This window comes from Tachyglossus aculeatus, chromosome 7 (genome assembly GCF_015852505.1).
Source record: "Tachyglossus aculeatus isolate mTacAcu1 chromosome 7, mTacAcu1.pri, whole genome shotgun sequence".
In the NCBI taxonomy this organism is placed as follows: domain Eukaryota; kingdom Metazoa; phylum Chordata; class Mammalia; order Monotremata; family Tachyglossidae; genus Tachyglossus; species Tachyglossus aculeatus.
The window spans coordinates 49030639-49053737 of record NC_052072.1 but is presented as its reverse complement, the minus strand read 5'-3'; the positions used below and the strand labels follow the sequence as shown (position 1 = coordinate 49053737).

Sequence of the window (23099 nt, the reverse complement as noted above, 5' to 3'; positions counted from 1 at the left end):
AGGCCGGTGCTCTTTTCACTAGACCCTGCACTCTCCCAAGCGCTCAGTATAGTGCTCTGCACACAGTAAGCGCTCAGTAATTGACTGGCTGACTGATCCAAGACAGGGAAAGCACCCTTCCAGTCCCGTGTACCGTGAGGAATTGGCCTCACTCTGACTTTGGGAATTGTTCTCCCCTTGCCACACACTCCCTCCCTCCCCGCCACCCTGCTACACACCCACCACCTACCAGCTTTCACTAATGAAACTGGTGGTGGTAAAACCACCGGGGTAATCTGAGGACAAAAACAGAATTACTGATGCTCTCTTGGCCGTTTCCCGTGAGCACTCCCCGGTCTGCAGATGAGGTGGCAGTTTCGCCCTCCACTTCGATGAGGATTTATTTACCTGGAGAGGCCTGCAGGCTCCTCGGAGCAGAAGGTCTGCAGAACACCCATATGTGTGCTCTGGACTATTACCATCAAGTAATAAAACTTAATTACCACCGCAAAATAAACAAACTAGCTCAGACAGTCATCTCTCAGGCAAGAGAGTAGCTCTCCAGACCACTGCTTACAGAGGGCTGGGCCCAGTAAGTTTTGCCAGGGGGACCCAAGGAACACAACACTGTGTTGTGATGCCAGCTGTGTGACTTCGGGCAAGTCACTTAACTTCTCTGGGCCGCAGTTACCTCATCTGTAAAATGGGGATGAAGACTGTGAGCCCCCAGTGGGACAACCTGATCACCTTGTAACCTCCCCAGTGCTAGAACAGTGCTTTGAACATAGTAAGCGCTTAATAAATGCCATCATTATTATTATTATTATACCTCCAGGGCTTTGGGAAGACCGCCTTCAGGCGTGGCTTAGTGGAAAGAGCCCGGGCTTGGGAGTCAGAGGTCGTGGGTTCTAATCCCAGCTCTGCCACTTGTTAGCTGTCTGACTTTGGGCAAGTCACTTAACTTCTCTGTGCCTCAGTTACCTCATCTGTCAAATGGGGATTAAGACTGTGAACCCCACATGGGAAAACCTGATCACTTTGTATCCCCCCCGCCCAGGGTTTAAAACAGTGCATCGCACATAGTAAGCGCTTAACAAATACCATCATCATCATTTTGAGGGCTAATTTTTCTACACCGCCTCCTCAAAGATAGGGATATGAAAATGAGAAGCCGGGTTGTTTAGGGGATACAGCACGGGTCTGAGAATCACAATGACCTGGATTCTAATCCCAGCTCCGCCACTTGTCGCTGTGTGACCTTGGGCAAGTCACTTTACTTCTCTGGGCCACAGTTACCTCATTTGTAAAATGGGGATTAAGACTGTGAGCCCCACGTGGGACATCAACTGCATCCAACTTGATTAGCTGGTATCTACCCCAGTGCTTAGTAAAATGTCTGGCATATAGGAAGTGCTTACAAATACCATTTTAAAAAATGGGTAGTATTTGTCCAAACTGGCAGAGAGCAGGAGTGGCGAGGCAGCAACTGTTGGGGATCCTCCAGGAGGCCTTCCCAGACTGAGCCCCTTCCTTCCTCTCCCCCTCGTCCCCCTCTCCATCCCCCCCAACTTACCTCCTTCCCTTCCCCACAGCACCTGTATATATGTATCTATGTTTGTACATATTTATTAGTCTATTTATTTATTTTACTTCTACATATCTATTCTATTTATTTTATTTTGTTAGTATGTTTGGTTTTGTCTCCCCCTTTTAGACTGTGAGCCCACTGTTGGGTAGGGACTGTCTCTATATGTTGCCAATTTGTACTTCCCAAGCGCTTAGTACAGTGCTCTGCACACAGTAAGTGCTCAATAAATACAATTGATGATGATGATGATGATGATCAGGGCCCATGGGAGCAGGTAAAAGTAGATGAGAGTCACACACTTCAATAAATGGGTAGGGCTCCTGAGTCAGGTGAGCCAGCCTGGGCTGGTTTGTCAGACCAAAAGCTTCCATGAGGATGGGCGGGAATGCCAAGAATCCAGCAATTACGGCATCTCGGATTAAGGCAGGAAGGAGGGCTGCAGACTTGCTCTGGAATAATCCTATTCCCTGACTGATAAAGTTGAAGCAGAGGCAGACACAGGAGGAAAGGCATCCGAATGAACTACAGTCCCCAGATCTGAGCGGCCCCTACTCCACAGATCATATCACTACTACTAACTAAACTAGTAAGTTAATGATATTTATTGAGTGCTTAACTGTGTGCCGAGGGCTGTCCTAAGTGCTTGGGAGAATACAATATAGCAATATAACAGATACATGCCCTGCCCACAACCTGCTTAGAGTCTAGAAGAGAAGACAGTTATTAATATAAATGAATAAATGAATTACAGATAGAGCACGGGCTTTGGAGTAAGAGGTCACGGGTTCAAACCCCGGCTCCGCCAGTTGTCAACTGTGTGACTTGGGGCAAGTCACTTAACTTCTCTGTGCCTCAGTTCCCTCATCTGTAAAATGGGGGTTAAGACGGTGAGCCCCCCTGTGGAACAACCTGATCACCTTGTAACCTCCCCAGCGCTTAGAACAGAGCTTTGCACATAGTAAGCACTTAATAAATGCCAGTATTATTATATAATAAATTACAGATAAACCATGATGTCTTGTTGGCAGAGACAAAGAGGGGTAGCATGGAGACTGAATGGAATAAAGGTCAAGAGGAAGCCAATAACCACACAACCAGCACTGCTGAAAAAAGATAAAATAATAATAACTGTGGCATTTGTTAAGCACTTACTATGTGCCAGACACTATACTAAGCACTGGGGTGGATACAAGCAAATCAGGTTGGACAGAGTCCCTTACCCATGTGGGCTTATAGGCTCAATCCCCATTTTACAGATGAAGTCCCATGGGGGCTTATAGTCTCAATCCCCATTTTACAGATGAAGTAACAGGCACAAAGAATAATAATAACAACAAAAGTGCTTACTATGTGCCAAGCACTGTTCTAAGCACTGGAGTAGATACAAGGTAATCAGGTTGGATACAGTCCTTGTCTCTCATGGGGCTCATAATCTTGATCCCCACTTTACAGATGAGGTAACAGACACAGAGATCTGAAGTGACTTGCCCAAGATCACACAACGGACAAGTGGCAGAGGCAGGATTAGAACCCACATCCTACGGAAGCCATTCTGCTTCTTACTATGCCATGAGTGGCCCTTAGCCCTTGGAGGATGAGTGAAACAGTCAGTCACCTGGAGCAGCCAATTTACAAATGGCTATCTGTCTGTCTCACCCCCCTGGCCTACTGGATGAGTGAGCAGCCCTGAGCAATCAATTGATCAATCAAATCATATTTATTGAGCACTTACTGTGTGCAGAGCACTGTACTAAGCGCTAGGGAAGTACAAGTTGGCAACATATAGAGACAGTCCCTACCCAACAGTGGGCTCACAGTCAAAAAGACTGTGCCAAGCAAGCCGATGTTTGTGGCCCCAGGAAGGGAGAGGTGGGGACAAGGTGAGTTTCATAGTGCGGATCTTCAAGCTGCTCCAGGAAACCTCCCTCTCCCCACATTCAGTCCAGAACTAAAACCTCTCATGCTGCATCCAGTGGTATTTATTGAGCACTTTATCAATCACGGCATTTGCTAAGCGCTTACTACATATCAAGCACTGATCTAGGCTCTGGGGTAGACACAAGCTAATCAGGCTTAAATGGGGCTCACAGTCTAAATCCCCAATTTACAGATGAGGTAACTGAGGCCCAGAGAATCCTTCTGACGCCCAGTTCTGTGTTCTTATCCACTAAGCTGTGCTTGCCTGATGCAGTTTAAACTTTTGCAAATACCACCTGCCTCAGTTTCTTTTTCAGTTAATTACTCTTCCTCATAAGACAGTTGAAATGTGAACTAAATAAGTGGAAAGGTCTAGTCTTAAGAAAATTGCTCTTAGGTTAAAATTCTTAGGTCAGATACTTCCAATGGCTACCCTCACACTCTTTGGAGTGTTTGGAGACACAAATGGGAAGGGTTGGTGAAAGAATTTAAGCCTAATGCATTACCAGGCAATTGCTACTACATGAACATTAAAGGGTAATGATTCCCTGCTTTAAGATTCATTCATTCGAGTGCTTAGTATAGTGCTTTGCACACAGTAAGTGCTCAGTAAATATGACTGAATGAATGACTAGACTGAATATGTGGGTTGAATAAGAGAGGAGTCAAGGAAAATGCCAAGGTTATGGGTTTGTGAAACAGGAAGGATAGTGGTGCTGTCTATAGTGGTGGGAAAGTCAGGACAAGGACAGGCTTTAGGAGGCCTTCCCAGACTGAGCCCCCTCCTTCCTCTCCCCCATCTCCCCCTTCCCATCCCCCCCACCTTACCTCCTTCCCCTCCCCACAGCACCTGCATATATGTATATATGTTTGTACATATTTATCACTCTATTTATTTATTTTACTTGTACATATTTATTCCATTTATTTTATTTTGTTAATATGTTTTGTTTTGTTGTCTGTCTCCCCCTTCTAGACTGTAAGCCCACTGTTGGGTAGAGACCATCTCTATATGTTGCCAACTTGTACTTCCCAAGCGCTTAGTCCAGTGCTCTGCACACAGTAAGTGCTCAATGAATACGATTGAATGAATGAATGAATGAATGAAAGGAAGATAAGGAGTTCTGTTTTGGACATGTTAAGTTTGAGGTGATGACAGGACACCCAAGTGAAGCTGTCTTGAAGGCAGGAGGAGATGCAAGTCTGCAGAGAGGGAGAGAAATGAGGGCTGGAGATGTAGATTTGGGAACCGTTTGCAATGATGATAAACTTATGCATACACTTATTTATACTGATGTCTGTCTCCCCCACTAGACTGTAACCTCGTTATGGGCAAGGAACATGTCTGCTATCTGTTGTATTGTTGTGCTATTGTACTCTCCCAATCACTTAGTACAATGCTCTGCACATAGTCAGTGCTTAATAAATACCACTGACAATATTTGCTCACCGCCACTGGGCCGCAGCAGGAACTGACTGGCAGAGAAGATTGTGAGCACTCATTCATTCATTCATTCATTCAATCGTATTTATTGAGCGCTTACTGTGTGCAGAGCAATGTACTAAGTGCTTGGGAAGTACAAGTCAGCAACATCTAGAGACGGTCCTGACCCAACAACGGGCTCACAGTCTAGAAGGGGGAGACAGACAACAAAACAAAACAAGTAGACAGGTTGTCAAAACCATCAGAATAAATAGAATTACAGCTATATGCACATCATTAATAAAACAAAGTAGTAAATACGTACAAGTAAAATAAAGTAAATAATAAATAAATAATTTTAAAAAATAATAAAGTAATAAAGCATTTATTGAGCACTTAAGCACTCACTATGTGCAAAGCACCATTCTAAGCGCTGGGGAGGTTACAAGAGAAGCAGCGTGGCTCAGTGGAAAGAGTCCAGGCTTTGGAGTCAGAGGTCACGGGCTCGAGTGCTAAGCAAACTGCTGGCACTATAATCAGTTCCTCTACACATTCATTCAATCGTATTTATTGAGCGCTTACTGTGTGAAGAGCACATGCTCATAGGTGAGCTCATCCGCCATGCCCAACTGGAAAAACCATCACCCAACTATCCGGTTCTGCTGGTCTCTCCCATTAGACAATAAACTCCATGCAAGAAGGGACTGTCTCCTCCTTCCAGATGCTGCTGGTCCTAGGTCTGGAAGCCAGCCTTCTAGAATAATCAGATCTCCCTCTCACCTGGGCCAGGGCCTCCCCCTACCTAGCCTGGATGCTGCTTTCCTTCAGTAATCTCTGCATAGCAGCATTCCAATCTTCATTATCAGACTGATAGAATATCCCCTCTTCTCTTGGCCGCTAAAACACCACTCCTACCACCTTATTCCCTTTTTATCTCTTGGGTAGGTGACTGACCTCGGCTTTGCTTGGTCTTCTCAAATAAACGCTCTCCTCAAATTTACCAAATCACATCCCTTCCCATCTTCGACTTCCTTCTAAGAAGCCACCTCATCCAGGAGGCCTCCTCTGATACCTCATTAGCCACTCGTTGTACGCATGCATCTGCAAAGTATTTCACTACAATCTATGTCAGAACTTTTTCATATGCTGTATCCATATGGGGTTCCACAGATTTAAGGAACCAGGAAAACTTCCTGAATTAGGATTAGAAGTGGATGCATCTATGGCTACAATTATCCATGCGTATACCTTGGTCTCGCCTGTGCAACTATATTCTCTTCAAAGGCAAGGATCATAGCTTTCATTTCTGTTGTACGTTCCAAACAACCCAATGCACTGTTTGCACAAATCCTGATGATGACGATTTTCCATGGGCCGCAGTAAACATGCATCTGATTCTATTTTGTTTTAAAAGTTCCCCGTAAACAGTTTCATATCGGTTGCACCACTCAAGGCCTACTTCACTGTCTCGCAGAATGTGTGGGGTGAGACTGACAGAAAGAGCCCTCCTTGAGGAACAGGCACTCAGGAGGGGAGGACAGGAGGTAATAATAATAATAACATATTAATAATATTTGTTAAGCACTTTGTTCCAAGCCCTGTCCTAGGCACTGGGGTACATACATGAAAATTAAGCCAGAGACAGTTCTTATCCCACATGGGGCTCGCAATCTAAGGGGAAGAGAGAACAGGTGTTGAGTCCCCATTTTACAGATGAGGAAACTGAGGCTCAGAGAAGTTAAGTGACTTGCCCAAGATCACTCGGCAGGCAAGTCACAGAGCCATAATTAGAACTCATGTCTTCTGATGCCCAGGCAGTTCCCACTAGGCCATGCTAGTTAGCCTACTGTTTGCCTGCAGCCTATTGGGCAGAAAGAAGAAAAGGAAAAGAAAATGAAAGAAAAAAAACCCCAACTTCACCTCTAGCAAAGTCAAAATTCACTCATTCATTTAATCATATTTATTGAGCACTTACTGTGTGCACAGCATTGTACTAAGCACTTCCAAAGTACAGTTCAGCAACTGAGAGACAATCCCTGCCCACAGTGGTCTCACAGTCTAGAATGGGGAAAGCACTGGTCAGTGACCATCCTGCCAGGAAGCCATCAAATAAAAATCAACTTAGGAGAGGAAACAATCATAAGCATCCAGAAAAAAACAACATTTTGATGAAGATAGAGCAATCTATCAAATGACACTGACTCAATGGAAGCATGAATGAAGTAACTGTGGAGAATGAATGGGTCGAGTTTTATCCTTAGTCCCAGAGGAGAGGGTAGGGATAAAAGTAGCAAAGAGTCAGTGAACCAAGCAAAATGATGGAAAAATATTTCTAAATCTTTTAAAATAATTTGAAATCTTTTAACAAATAATTCACATGTGGGTACATTAATTTTCAGTCTCTTTACAGTGTGCCTTGCTTTATTAAAATAAATTTTCTAAAGCTAAACAGAATATATTCAGTGAATAGAGCATATACATATGTTGTGTTTAATGTTGTTGGAGTGATTATTTTCTCTTTAGCCTTTTACCTAGGTCCTCTCTTCCTGTAACAGAACTGTGCTTTTGACATATTCAGTAATAAAAGAGAAAAGCCAAATTACACTTCATAGGCATATTCTAACTACGCCACGAGATTGGAGCCACAAGACATGATTCATGAATGAGATAATAGGCAAATGATTTTCCATTTGTAGAATCTTCAACAACAAAGTGGAAACTGAAGAATTCTAGTGTTGGTTTCAAATTTTGCTTCAGGCAGAAAGAGATTCTGCTATTTCAAAGATGAGCTAGAGCCTCATTAGAACAAGAACACTGGCCTTGTTAGTTACAGTCTCTGAGTATTCTTAGATTTCTAGTTCCAAGAAGTAACTCTTTCAAAACACCATCAGAAACTCTGCAGATCAATTTTATATTACAGAATTTTGCCCTGGAGACTGTCACACAATACAAATTCCCTGACAATGGCAACGATCTAAATGGCTCAAGCAATTTTATTTTGTGGCTTTAAAAGTTTACACAACCAAATAAAGATGAGGAAAATTCAAAGAGAAGGATAGGTGGATTTCCTTTTTAAAATATGAAGTGTCCAGGTGTGACCCTTTATGAGCAATGTTTCTCCTGTGTTTTTGAATAACTCTTCCTTTTGAATTGATCTGTCTTCTAAGGATATGAGGTTTTGGATATTTTCAAGTTTACTGGAGTTTGTGGTTTACCATAAATACATACACTCATTTAGGCCAAAATTCTTACATTCTACTCCTAAATTCTGAAATAAATCCCAAGTCAATTGTGTTGCCTGCCTAGGACTGGTTAAAGTGAAGAGTCTGAGAATACCAACTACTGTTTTTATCTCCATTCACTGTAGCCACTTACCTACTCTTTCAGAGGCGTGCTTATATTCTTAGTCAATTATAACAAGTTGAATTTTGTATCCAAGGGATGATATGTAAATAGCATTTTAGATCAATATTTATAAAGAAATAAACACCCAATACTAAGAGAAAGGAGAGTGTTCTCAGTAAGCTGCAAAGCTGTCAAAAGAGAAAGGCTTTCAAAAGTCTATAAATACATTTTCAATAAAAAGCTCCTGAGCACACTGGCTTCTAATCCTAAAAGCTGAAATCTTTTTAGCTACAGGGTCCTCTGAGGAAAATTAACCAGATTAGAACAGTCAGTCTCCTGTACTATCCAGCCTGTCATTTCTATTCTTGTTATTACTATTATTATTACTTTCTATTCTTGTTCAAATAAAAATTCTTATTTTATCAAAATGTAGACAAATAATTATTTGAGTACTTGACAATTCAGGAGGGTGCAAGGGGTAAGAAAGATAATATGATCTAGACATATGACTCAATAACTTTCCTACGTTCAGGGGACGGGACTGGGTAGCACGGGCATATCTTAGTTTGGAGTGGTTGTTCATACGTCACAATTGAGGAACAGCATGGTTTAGTGGATAGGGAGTTAGAAGGTTGTGGGTTCTAATCCCAGCTTTGCCACTTGTCTGCTGTGTGACCTTGGGCAAGTCACTGCACCTCTCTGTGCCTCAGTTACCACATCTATAAAATGGGGATTGAAACTGTGAGCTCCACGTGAGACAGGGACTGTATCCAACCCAAATTACCTGTATCCACCACAGCCCTTAGTACAGGGTCTAGAACACAGTAAGTGCTTAAATACCAAAATTTGTTACCAAATAGTGTAACCAAATACAAATACCAAATATCAAATATCAGATAATTACCAGAATTAATAATAACTCAAAGTAGGTCACTTGCTCCCCATAAATCAGCTCCAAAATCCTATATGATTTTAGAATTAGTATCCTCCAACGGAGAAACTAATATTTCGTAATTCCTCTCGCAGCCTTCACTGGGATGATACCAGTTGTCCTCCTCCTCAAAATCCTTCAAGGCCTCCCTATCACCTCACACATCAAGGCCAAAACTACTTACTCAACTTCAAAACCTATCAAGCCTCTCAGGATTATCCAGCATTTCTGTCTAGTACATTCAGCTGACACCACCCCAATTTTCCAACTCCACACTCCATCTTCACTATTATCATTATCAACATTATTGACTGAATGTCTTTGGCAGGGAGAGCACAATACTATCGTATTAATACACTGAAGAAGCAGAAGCCGTGACCTCTGCCCTAAAGAAGCTTACCTTCAGGGAAAGGGAAGCTGACATAAATTCATTCATTCATTCATTCAATCGTATTTATTGAGCGCTTATTGTGTGCACAGCACTGTACTAAGCGCTTGGGAAGTACAAGTCGGTAACATACAGAGACGGTCCCGACCCAAACAATGGGCTCACAGACTAGACGTGAATATATCGTATTAGTTGCCCAATCTTTGTGAGACGTGAACCTATGTGGGACAAGGACTGGATCTGACTTGTTGATCTTGAATCTATTCCAGTACTTAGTACATTGAAAGACTTAATTACCAAAAAAAATAAAATAAATGTGTGTGAACACAGAGATAAAATGGATCAACCACCAGCTACACTGACCTAGACCTTCCTTACTATTCTTATATGTAAATCTGCTTCAATAAAGCAACTTCCTCTTTGGTACCTGCTTACAGGAAGTGCTTAGTACATTTGCAATGCTTTATATAATAATCCTCTGTAAAACTAATAAGCCACCCTCAGAATTACACCCAAGTGTCTCTTCCCCTGGTTCAGTGATCCCAATTCCTTTTTCTTGCCTTCATAAGTTCCATTTCCTAGCCCTACAGTGTCATCAAGCTCTCTAGCAGGAAGGGACAGCTTATGACTCAGGATTCCTCACAATGCATGACCTGAGCCTCCATCCAGATATCTGGGACACTGATTGATGTTGAGAGTTCTTTGAGGATAAAGCCATTCATATTAGGAATATTTATTCAATATTACCAGGACCACTGGGATCGCAGCTATTTCCTAGAAGAGGGCATCGTGAATTCACCAGAGACAATCTCAGGAGAAACAATAAGGTTTCTTAATTTCCTCCAAGATTGGATTCAGGATGAAGGGCCATCCTGTGGCTGCCAATGGATCTGTAAATCCTCAGCAGGGGTAGCATTCCTTTTACAATTAAATGACTGGCATTTATTGAGTGTTTACTATAATAATAATGATGACGGTATTTGTTAAGTGCTTACTATGTGCGAAGCACTGTTCTAAGTGCTGGGGGGGTACAAGGTGATCAGATTGTCCTACGTGGGGCTCACAGTCTTCATCCCCATTTGACAGAGGAGGCACAGAGAAATTAAGTGACTTGCCCAAGATCACACAGCTGATAAGTGGCAGAGCTAGGATTAGAACCCATGACCTCTGACTCCTAAGCCTGGGCTCTTTTCACTAAGCATGCTGCTCTTAGAAACCAGAGATCCCTTTCTGCTGAATTTATGCATTTGCCAGTCTCTGGTGGAGTTGTACGTTTTGTTTTTCCTTTATAATATTTTCCGTGCATCTGTCCTGTCCTGACTTATGCCATCAAGTCGTCTCCAACCCATAGCAATGCCAAAGACACAGCCCTCCCAGAACGCCCCACCTCCATCTGCAATCGTTCTGGTAGCGTAGCCTTAGAGTTTTCCTGGTAAATACACAGACGTTGTTTACCATTGCCGCCTTCTTCACAGTAAACTCGACTCTCTGCCCTTGACTTTCTCCCATTCTGCTGCTGCCCAAAATGGGTGAGTTTTGACTTGTAGCAGATTGCCCTCCACTCGCTAGCCACTGGCCAAGCTAGAAACGGAAGGGATATGCTTCTGCTTGACTCTCCCTCACATAGTCAAGACTGGTAGAGTACTGGAAACTCCCCAGGTGTGACTTTGAGAGGGGCTCCCTGCATCTCCCTGCTTCAATTCATCAAAATTGTTCTGAATTTAATCCCTGTCCTCCAAGACACCGCCAACACTCCACCTGATTTTTTTGTCAAGAGCACAAAGTCAGTATGTCAGTTCCAAGCTGTGCTGTGGTAGATGTGCAGGTTTCACTGGAATCAATCAATCAATCAATCGTATTTATTGAGCGCTTACTATGTGCAGAGCACTGTACTAAGCGCTTGGGAAGTACAAATTGGCAACACATAGAGACAGTCCCTACCCAACAGTGGGCTCACAGTCTAAAAGGGGGAGACAGAGAACAGAACCAAACATACCAACAAAATAAATGGTGTCCGTATCTCAACACTGGATGGTTTTAGTAGTATTTATTTATTTATTATGGCATTTATTAAGCATTTACTATGTGCAAAGCACTGTTCTAAGCGTTGGGGAGGTTACAAGGTGATCAGGTTGTCCACAGGGGGGCTCACAGTCTTCATCCCCATTTTCCAGATGAGGTAACTGAAGCACAGAGAAGTGAAGTGACTTGCCCAAAGTCACACGGCTGACAATTGGCAGAACCGGGATTTGAACCCATGACCTCTGACTCCAAAGCCCGGGCTCTTTCCACTGAGCCATGCTGCTTCTCTAAGTGCCTGCTTTATTAAGTGCGTACTTTATGTAGAGCACTGTACTAAGTGCTAGGAAAGAGAATACTGGCGGGAATTAGATAAGGACTCTGTTCCTTGAGGGGCTCACAATCTATGATAGGTTTGGGTATAGTTAGCTGAGCACTCTGGAATTCTGAACAATGGAAATGCCTCCCACCCCTTAACTGTGGGAGTCTCTCAAGCCTCAGGTCTGGGTCCCCTTCTATTCGCCATCTACACCAGCTCCCTTAGAGAACTCATTCACTTCTATGGCTTCAACTACCATCTCTATGCAGATGATTCCCAAATCCACAACTCCAGTCCTGATCTCGCTCCTCCTCTGCAAACTCTTATTCCTCCTGCCTTCAGGACATCACTACTTGGATGTCGTGCTGACACCTCACATTTAATATGTCCAAAACAGAACACCTCATCTTGCCATCCAAACCCTGTCCTCCCCCTAACTTTCCCAACACGGTAGACAGTACCACCATCCTCCCTTTCTCACACGCCTGTAACCTTGGCATTATTCTCGACTCATCTCTCTCTTTCAACCCCCGTATTCAGTCTGTCACCAAAATCCTTCAACCTTCCCAGCATCGCTAAAATCCACCCTTTCCCCTTCATCCAAACTGCTACCATGTCAATTCAAGCATTTATCCTTTCCCACCTTGACCACTGTATCAGCCTCCTTGCTGACCTCCCTGCCTCCTGTCTCTCTCCACTGCAGTCCATTCTTCACTGTTCTGATCGGAACATTTTCCTATAAAACTGTTCAGTCCATGTTTCCCCTCTCCTCAAGAACCTCTAGTAGTTGCCCATTCACCACTGCATCAAACAGAAACTGCTAACCATCGACTTCAAAGCACTCAATCACCCCTGCCCCTCCTACCTCACTTCCCTGATTTCCTTTTAAAACCAAGCCCACATGCTTCACTCCTCTAAAACCAACCTATTTACTGTACCTCGATCTCATCTACCTCACCGCCGACCCCTCGCCCACATCCTGCCTCCTCCCTCTTCACATCCGATAGATGATCACTCTCCCACCGTCAAAGCCTTTTTAAAAGCACATCTCCTCCAAGAGACCTTCTCTGAAACAATCTACATCTCCTCTCCTCCCACTCCCTTCTACATCACCCTTGCACTTGGATTTGCACCAGTTATTCCCTCAACCCCAGGGCATTTATGTACCTAACCATAATCAAATTTATTTAATATTAATTTCTGTCTCACTCTCTAGACTGTAAGCCTGCTGTGGGCAGGAATTGTATCTACCACTCTGTTATAATGTACTCTCCCAATCATTCATTCATTCAATCGTATTTATTGAACCTAACTGAACCAGACCACTATACTAAGCGCTTGGAAAGTACAATTCTGCAACAGAGGAAATCCCTGCCCACCATGGGCTCACAGTCTAGGAGGGGGGAGACATCCATCAAAACAAGTAATCAGGCATCAATAGCATCAATATAAATAAGCAGAATTATAGATACATACACATCATTAATATAAATAAATAGAATTATAAATATGTGCATGTATACACAAGTACTGTGCGGGGGAAGGGGAGTAGAGCAAAGGGAGTGAGTCAGGGCGAGGGGAGGGGGAGCAGAAGAAAAGGGGGGCTTAGTCTGGGAAGGCCTCCTGGAGCAGGTGAGCCTTCAATAGGGCTTTGAAGGTTGGGGGGAGGAGACAGTACAGTGCTCTGCATGCAGTAAGCACTCCTGAATTTATGATTGATTGAAATTATGTTATGAATAGCTGCTCTGGTTATCCAAATGCAGGAAATGAGCTTGATTCTTCCATACTTCGGAAGGTGTATTCAACTACCTGGGAACAGTGACAGACACTTGAACTGTGTTGCAACTTCTTTGTATTTACAATACTTTTTGGCCCCATGCAATTCATTCATTCAATCATTCATTCAATCGTATTAATTGAGCGCTTACTGTGTGCAAGCACTGTACTAAGTGCTTGGGAAGTACAATAAAACAACAAACAGACACATTCCCTGCCCAAAATGAGCCTACACGAGGTGCATGTACAGCCCTGTCAAAATAAGAGAGAATCGGGAGGATCGTTGAGTAGCTACAATTTGTAAGACGCTGGCAAGAAACTGCAATTTTCCTTTCTCTTAATTGCATTTTTAATTGCTGGATAAGGTTTAACGTTTTTAGACACTCAATTTTGTGGGAGACAGACTACCCGTTTCTTTTATCCAAGGCACAATACATCTCCCGCTGGCTAGTTGACATCTTCCCCATGTGCCATCGCCTTTTTCTAAAATGGCAAATGGTATTTACAAGAAATAAATTTTGTCCTCTGGCAAGTTGCTAGCCCAGCAGATTACCCAGCTATCCAGACAGGGTGAATTTTCAGGAACAGTTCAAAACCTCACTTTGAGAGAAAAAAGGATTACTACCGCGTGGAGAAAGATCATGAGTCATCCTGAAATTTCTGCCCTTGAAACAGATCCAAGGTATAAAAGCTTTTATGGAGCCCAGATGCATCACAGCCATCAATATGCCATTAGATCCTGGACATTAATTCCCTAAGAGCATTGCTGAACACTCCAGAATTAACCCTTTCAAAAGAGAAGTTCTGAAGTTTCATTTTTTTTAAAGATTTCCCTTTCTCCTCCAAGCAACAGATAATGGTAAGTTCCTTTGTAGCCAATCTTCTATGATTTTTGGAATCACAGAAGCAGGAATGCAAAGGATCCCGTGCCTTAAGGTATATTCCTAGAGCATAAAAGAAATTGGGGAGGATTTCTAGGGTTGGTTATCCTTCTTTTCTTCCCACAGTGCCTGATTTCTTTATTGATGGCCAAAGAAATGGCAGGCTTGGAAAAGCCACCTAGGCTATTATACTGGAAGAAAGACTATCTCTTTCCTTGATTTCTGAGGCCTACTCACTTGAGTCTGAAGCCCAAATGAAGAAAAAGAACACATGAAATGCAATACTATTCACCTCAAAAGATTTAAACTAAGAGGTGCAATGGGAAAAATCTGTTCCAAAAACATACAAAGCCACCATTCCTAAGAATCTCTTGCTGAACCCTGAGTGAGTAGACATGACTTTGAGTGAGCATAAACTGAATTTTGATTCGTTTTTTCTGAAAGGTGTTGTGTTAAACCCTGTAGTGTCAAGAACCCGGTACGTATGTCTTTTAATAGCCTAAATCGGTATGACATGAGCTTTTCCTCTCCTGCCTAAGGTTTCTTAATCTAAACTGCTAAGACAGACCTATGTAGCCACCCAGGATTAGTACTAATTTAACCAAGACTTGCTGATGGAATCAAAATATTTTTCCACATATTAAGAGGTCCACTTACTGTTAGGGGGAGTGGGGAAAGAGGAAATAGCAGTAATAGGCGCAATAATGAACTTTTATTGCACACTAATGCACTAGGCATTCTTGCTAGCATAAAATTAGACACGTTTGTTGTCTAGTGGGATCTGAATCCAATAGCCATATTAACTAATGTCTAGATGCTCTAAACACAAGGGAGGGATAGAGACTGTTTAAATTTGATATGAGTGATGACCCTCAAGACAAGAAAATAGAAATGAGGAAACATCTAAAATGTAAAATAAATATATCTCCAAGAATAAAAGTTTGTATATGGTGGAAGAACCTTCCAAGAAAGTGGGTGGAATATTATCTTAACAGGCAAGGTAGCTTGACTGACTTACCAAAAACAATAATCTGGCATGAATGCAAATCTGCCTCATCTCTAATTAGCCTGGTTAGTGTTCCCTGTGGCAAAGAAAAAAAGACATCGATACTGACTGTGTCTGGGCTTAAGCAACAACTGATGCCAAAATGACAAAGGATTTAAAGCACATTGAGCAGCTTGGCTCTTATCAACAGATGAGATTTGAACCATTAGCAGAGACTGGAAGTCTATAATCCCAAGCAAGAAAATGAAACGTGGCCACATGTTTACATCTGTAGAACCGGGATGCTAAGAGAGTGTAAAGCCACTAGTGAAATCCATTATCACTCCTTCTTTTTGGAACACAAGCAGAAGCATACTTCTCATTCTGTAATCCAACCCAGTGGACATCCAGAGCATTAATGGCCCACTGGGCTAAAACTCCAATTTCAAATTGTACCTCATCCTGAGGTTAAGCAAGAAAAGCAGTGTGAGAAGCAGCGTGGCTCAATGGAAAGAGCCCGGGCTTTGGAGTCAGAGGTCATGGGTTCAAATCCCGGCTCCGCCAACTGCCAGCTGTGTGACTTTGGCAAGTCACTTGACTTCTCTGTGCCTCAGCTACCTCATCTGTAAAATGGGGAGGAAGACTGTGAGCCCCCGGTGGGACAACCTGCTCAACTTGTAACCTCTTCAGTGCTTAAGTGCTTTGCACATAGTAAGTGCCTAATAAATGCCATCATTATGATTATTATTAGTAAAAGCCAAAACAGCAGCTATCCTTTAACCACTGTTGTCTAGTAAAGCTATGCAAATGGAGCAAAATAATTTCATATCTCATTTAATTTACAAAATTGGTAGAAATGATACAGAAAACCACTTCATTCAGCACTACCGTAATCGCCTTACCAAATATGATGTGACAATACAACTAACTGGGAAGAAAAATCTGGTGTGGAGTGCCACCCCAATCCACGCCAGTGCTCTTAGTAAGATGGATGCCAGAGCTGGAACAAACCCATTTTTAATCATCTTGACAAAAGTATTTCTGACTGGAATTCCAGAATGTGAAAGTGAGACATTTATCAGTCTCATGAACCACTAAAAAGGTTAACTAAACAGAATGCCCATCAAAGCCTCTGATGCATTAATCCAGTATCCAGAAACAAAGCAGGTATTTGATGATGAAAATGATCAATGGTAATAATGTATTCGGGAGACAGTAGAATTTTGCTTTATCCCACTACTATAGCTCATCTCTTGGTAGGTCATTTGCCTCAGGAAATTGACTTAACAGAGATTATTCATTTCCATTTTACATTTTCAGGCTCTGGAACAATGCCAATGGCAGCGCCTGATCTTTCAGAGGTCATCGAACCTTGAGGTCAAACTAGTTTGTTACTTTGCAAAAAGTGACTCCATTACCTTGTTTTCTTTATGAATTTCCTGGCCATCACCAAATTACTTCATTTTTTTTAGGGTCTGTTACATTTTAACTTCCATCTTCTTTCTGTGAACCCTTCAACTTGCCCACTACCCAAGCCCCAGGACTTTCTAGTGACTGGAATACTAGCAACAGATCAGAACCGGGAGACAGGGAAAAAGGGAGACAGGGAGGGAGAGGCAGTGTTGCCTCGTGGAAAGATCATGGGCCTTGGAGTCGAAAGACTTTTGTTCCAATCCCAGCTCTGCTGCTTGCCTGCTGTGTGACCTTGGGCAGATTGCTTAACTTCTCTTTGCCTCTGTTTCCTTATCTGCAAAATGCAGATTCAATACCTGTTCACCCTCCTACTTACACTATAAGCCCCATGTGGATACTGATGATCTTGTATATACCCATGTGCTTTTGACAGTTCTTGACACAAAGAAAGGGCTTAAATAATATAATCATTATTATTATTATCTTTATTATTATTAGGGACGGAGGCAGAGAGAGAAAAGGAGACAGGGAGGGAGGAAAAGGGAAACAAGGACACAGAGAGGGAAGTGTTCCGTTCCAGGCTTGGGGACACACACACACAAATACATACACACAAACACCATCAGCTGTCACAGCCTCCCCACTCCATAGCACCCACCTGTCATTTCAACAATAGGAATTTTAACTTTCCCCCCCGCCGGCTCACAACACTTGCAACTTTTTTCAAATCTGCCTTTTAGTTTCCAAATCCTGTTCATTTCCCCTCTTGACTGCAGCATGCCAGTCTGGAATAATAATAATAATAACAGTTGTTAAGCACTTACTATATGCCAAGTGCTGTTCTAAGCACTGGGGTAGACACAAGGCAATCAGCTTGTCCCAGGTGGGGCTCGGATAGATACAAAGTAATCAGGTTGTCCCAACTGGGGCTCACAGTCTTAATCCCCATTTTACAGATGAGGGAACTGAGGCACAGAGAAGTGAAGTGACTTGCCCAAAGTCACCCAGCTGACAAGTGGCAGAGCTGGGATTAGAACCCACGACCTCTGACTCCGAAGCCCAGGCTCTTGCCACTAGGCCATGCTACTGCGTGTACTTTCCGAACTCTTAGTCCAGTGCTCTGCACCACGGTAAGCGCTCAACAAATATGATTGAATGAATGAATGGCCCAGCCTCCCCCGCCCCCCGGACTTCCAGCAGCCCACTGCTGTTGTCAGTGCTGTGATTCACTGAGTCTTTAAAATGCTTCCTCTGCCATCCAAGGCAGCAGCTTTTAACCACACTCATATTTTAATCAATCAATCACTGATATTTATTGAGCACTTACTGCGTGCAGAACAACATGCTAAGCACTTAGGAGAGAGTAGAAAATATCAGTTGGTAGGCATGTTTCCTGTCTAAAGCGGGTCCAGCAGGTGACCTTTCCAGAACAGGGCTTCGCTTGACACTTGAACTACCAAAGCACTTCCACCATTTCCTTCAGCCCCTTGGATTTTCTTTCATGTGATCCACCCAAGTACCAGGTAGACACAAAAACTTTTAGCTTAGGAAAAATGAGAGAGACAGAGAGAGAGAGAGAGAGAGAGCACGTGTGTTACTGTTAAGTGCTTACTATTTACCATACCCGGGGTAGATACAGGATAATCAGATTGGACACAATCTCTGAACCACAAGGGGCTCCTAGTCTAAAGGGAGGGAGAACAGGTATTGAATCCCCATTTTACAAATGAGAAAATTGAGGCACAAAGAAGTGAAGTGACTTCCCCAAGGTCACCCAGCAGGTAAACGGAAGAGCAGGGATTGGACCGTGAACTGTCCGGCACCCGCTCTTGTGCTCCGTCCCTGAGCCCATGCTGCTTCTCAAAGATCAAGGCCATTTTCGGCCAAAATGTTTTTCCCATTGCTATTCTGAGAGTTCTAATTTAATCGCGATCTAATCTAATCTAATTACAACTCTATGGCCGTACCCATTAGCATCTTCAGTGCAGGGACATACAGTCAGGATATGCAAATCCTGCAGTGAATGACTAACCAGAAATCAAAAAGACGGAACACGGTAATTTCATTTCAAGCTACATGTGACGTGAACCTGTCTTTCTGATGCTTCCAGCACTAAATTGTTTTTTGGGCTGACATCACAGCCTAGGCTTTAGAAATACAGTTGAAGTCATCCCTTAAACTTTGAGTCCCATGTGGGAACAGGGACTGTGTCTGATCTGACTGGCAGTATCAGTCCTCAGTCTTGGTCTTCATTCCTTTATTCACCCCTCCCTCAGCCCCACAGTCCTGTGAGCTCCCCTGTAGACTGTACGCTCATTATAGACAAGGAACATGTCTGCTAATTCTCTTGTACTTTACTCTCCCAGTGCTTAGAACAGTGCCCTGCACACAGTGAGTGCTCAGTAAATAGCTTTGACCATGTACATATACATAATTTATTTATATTAAAGTCTGTTTCCCCCCCAGATGGTAAGCTCGTTTGGGCCGGGAACTTGTCTACTAATTACATTATATTGTACTTTCCCAAATACTTCATACAGTGCTCTGCACACAGTAAGCACTAAATGAATATGACTGATTTATTATTATTATTATTATTATTATGGCATTTGTTACGCACTTACTATGTGCCAAGCACTGTTCTAAGCCCTGGGATAGTTACAAGATAATCAGCCCACGTGGGGCTCCCAGTCTTAATCCCCATTTTACAGATGAGGTAACTGAGGCACAGAGAAGTGAAGTGACTTGCCCAAGGTCACACAGCAGACAAGTGGAGGAGCTGGAATTTGAACCCACATCCTCTGACTCCCAAGCCCGTGCTCTTTCCATTTCCCCAGCACTTAGCACAGGGAGCACTTTACAAATAACACAATTACTACACAGTGTTAAAATTTAGCACGGGGAGCACTTTACAAATAACACAATTACTACATAGTGTTAAAATGCCTCCGTCGTTTGCAAATCATCCTTTCCTCCTGTTTGCCACAGCTTCAATAGGAAGAGAGACTCCTTAACTCCCATCTCCTTCTTCAAGTCCTACCTACTGCAAAACCAGCTTGAACATCCATCACCAAGCTCGGTTTTCATGCTTCTGGTACCTGTTCATTTGAAAAACACCCCGAATCCTGGGCCTTCTTGCATCTTAGATATTTAAACTCAAGGGTTGATTTCATTTTACTTCTGAAAAGGTAATACAATTGAATCAGCGAGGCCTAGTGAATACAGCACAGGCCTAGGAGCCAGAAGGATCTGGGTTCTAATCCCAGATGCACCCCTTGACGGTTGTGTGATCTTGGCAGGTCACTTAACTTCTCTATTTCTCAAGCTACCTCATCTGTAAAATGGGGAGTAAGACTGTGGGACCCAGGTGCAACAGGGACTGTGTCTAACCTGATTAGACTGTAAGCCCGTTGTTGGGTAGGGACCGTCTCTATATGCTGTCAACCTGTACTTCCCAAGTGCTTAGTACAGTGCTCTGCACACAGCAAGCACTCAATAAATATGATTGAATGAATTAATTAATTAATTAGCTTGTATCTAACCCAGCACTTAGTACAGCTCCTGGCGCACGATGAGTGTTCAAATACCATAAAAACACTTAATAGTATCAATCAATCAATCAATCGTATTTATTGAGCACTTACTGTGTGCAGAGCACTTTACTAAGCGCTTGGGACGTACAAGTTGGCAACATATAGAGACAGTCCCTACCCAACAGTGGGCAATACCCAATAGTAAAAACTTAATAGTAAAAAACTCCTTGTAGTTGCCCATGGTTGGATAGGGACCATCTCTATATGTTGCCGACTTGCACTTTCCAAGTGCTTAGTACAGTGCTCTGCACACAGTAAGCGTTCAATAAATACGATTGAATGATTGAATACCTAAACAAATGTTTAAATCAGGGTTTTCACCCAACCCAGTTTTGGTTTCTTGTTTTAGATGGCTATTGGCTCTCTAAAGCACCTAATGGGTAGGGCTGCAAAGGAAGAAAGTGGAGAGACAAAAAAAAAAAATGCCGTCAGCATCTGTGACTTCAGGCCGGAGGTGGAAGCATTGGAATGTTGTTGGAATGACAGCAAGACCTTTCCAGTGAGCTAGATAAGGAATTTCTTGAGAAGTTACTGTGTTCCAAGCACTCTATTAAATGCTGGTAATACAAGCTAATCCGATCATATAGTCCCCAATCCATGTGGGTCTCATTCATGCAGTCTATCGTATTTATTGAGCGCTTACTGTGCACAGATCTCAGACACTGGGAGAGAGGATATCTTATCCCCATTTTACAGATAAGGAAACTGAGACCCAAAATGAATCACCTTTCACACCTTCCTGAGTGGCTCCTTCTGGCAAAATAGACCACTCAGAGTTACCAAGTGAACACTAGTTTGAAGGCAGAAACCACGAAATGTTTTCTTTTGCTTTTCTTTGGGGAGGGCATCCCCTATGGTGATTTCATTGTTCTCCTGCCTTTGTGGAATCTGTATCATTTTCTGCTTACAAAAATGGAAGTTCTCCTAAACAAGTGAAAAATTGTTGGAAGTAAAGGACGATGCGGAGAAATGCAGCTTTTTGGCCTCTGTCTGCAATCACTGCACAGGACACCAATCAATGGGACAATTGCCAAAGTTCCCGAAACTGTGATCTTTCACTTCCGACACTGAAAATAAGCAATACCAAAAATGCTATTAACCTATTTCACAATGTGCAACATATTGCTTACAAGGCTTAAGCAGTGCTGGGAAACTATAAACTACTGAAAATTCTGCTCCTAGACTTTAAAAAATGCAATCTTAGACACAGCTCTATCGGTACAGTGACTTCCATGACAAACCCAATTAAGACAATAATAACATCTCTTCCACCCCAAACTTCACGCTGAAACCAGCTAAAGAGCTTTCCGAAATCAAGATGTAAATCTCCCAAACTAGAAGGGGAACTATTTAAACCCAAATTTGCATCATTCAAATTCCTCCTCTTCCTTACCCACTTCAACATCAAAAGCAAAACAACAGATCCACACCAGCCCTGATTCTGGATTAGTTGGAGGCTGCTTTTTTCAAAAGGATCAATGAAGTCCCAATTAGTACTGAGTTAGATCCATTAATTAAATTTGAAAATATTTGCAGTGGATCTGATGCCCTGATTGTATTTCACCATGGCCTGTACTGAAAATGGTAAACCAGGGAAAGCATGAAATCCCTAAACAAAATTAGGAAACATACTAGAAAGTTTTATTCCCTAATAAAATAAACTGACCTCCCTTTAAACTGGAGGTCAAGGAACTTGTATCTTGTTCCTGTTGAATTCTCCCAATAATTTAGAACTGCTATAATGATACTGCTATTACTACTACTACTAATAATAATAATTATAATTATAATTATGGCATTTGTTATGGACTGTACTAAGCTGGGGTGGATACAAGCAAATCGGATTGGACACTGTCCCTGCCCCATGTGGGGCTCACGGTGGCAATCTTCATTTTAAAGATGAGGTAACTGAGGTACAGAGAAGTGAAGTGACTTGCCCAAGGTCACACAACAGACAAGCGATGGAGCTGGGATTAGAACCCATGCTATGCTCAATAATAAAATTCATATTTAGAAACCAAGCAATATGACTCTTTAGAGTCAAAGTCAGGTGGGCTACAATCAATGGTATTAAGGGTCAGTTCTTGGTCCCCTTCTGCTTCTATCTACGCTCACTCCCTTGGTGAACTAATTCGCTCCCACGGCTTCAACTACCATCTCTACGCTGATGACACCCAAATCTACATCTCTTCCCCTGCTCTCTCTCCCTCCCTTCAGGTTCGTGTCTCCTCCTGCCTTCAAGACATCTCCATCTGGATGTCTGCCCCCCATCTAAAACTCAATATGTCCAAGACTGAACTCCTTATCTTCCCTCCCAAACCCTGCCCTCTCCCTGACTTTCCCATCACTGTTGACGGCACTACCATCCTTCCCGTCCACAAGCCTGCAACTTTCGTGTCATCCTTGACTCTACTTTCTCGTTCACCCCTCACATCCAATCCGTCACCAAAACCTGCCGGTCTCACCTCCGCAACATTGCCAAGATCCGCCCTTTCCTCTCCATCCAAACTGCTACCCTGCTGATTCAATCTCTCATCCTATC

At 42.8% G+C, this 23099-nt stretch overlaps 1 protein-coding gene and 1 non-coding gene across 13 annotated transcripts in view; both read right to left on the bottom strand.

The window, feature by feature from the left end:
* PCBP3 (poly(rC) binding protein 3) overlaps positions 1–23099 on the bottom strand; it is a 315198-nt gene that overhangs the window by 275555 nt on the left and 16544 nt on the right. The gene's annotated exons all lie outside the window — the stretch shown is intronic.
* Positions 11111–11248, bottom strand: LOC119931185. The gene has a single exon (XR_005452042.1). It is a non-coding gene; the product is annotated as a small nucleolar RNA SNORA7 (small nucleolar RNA).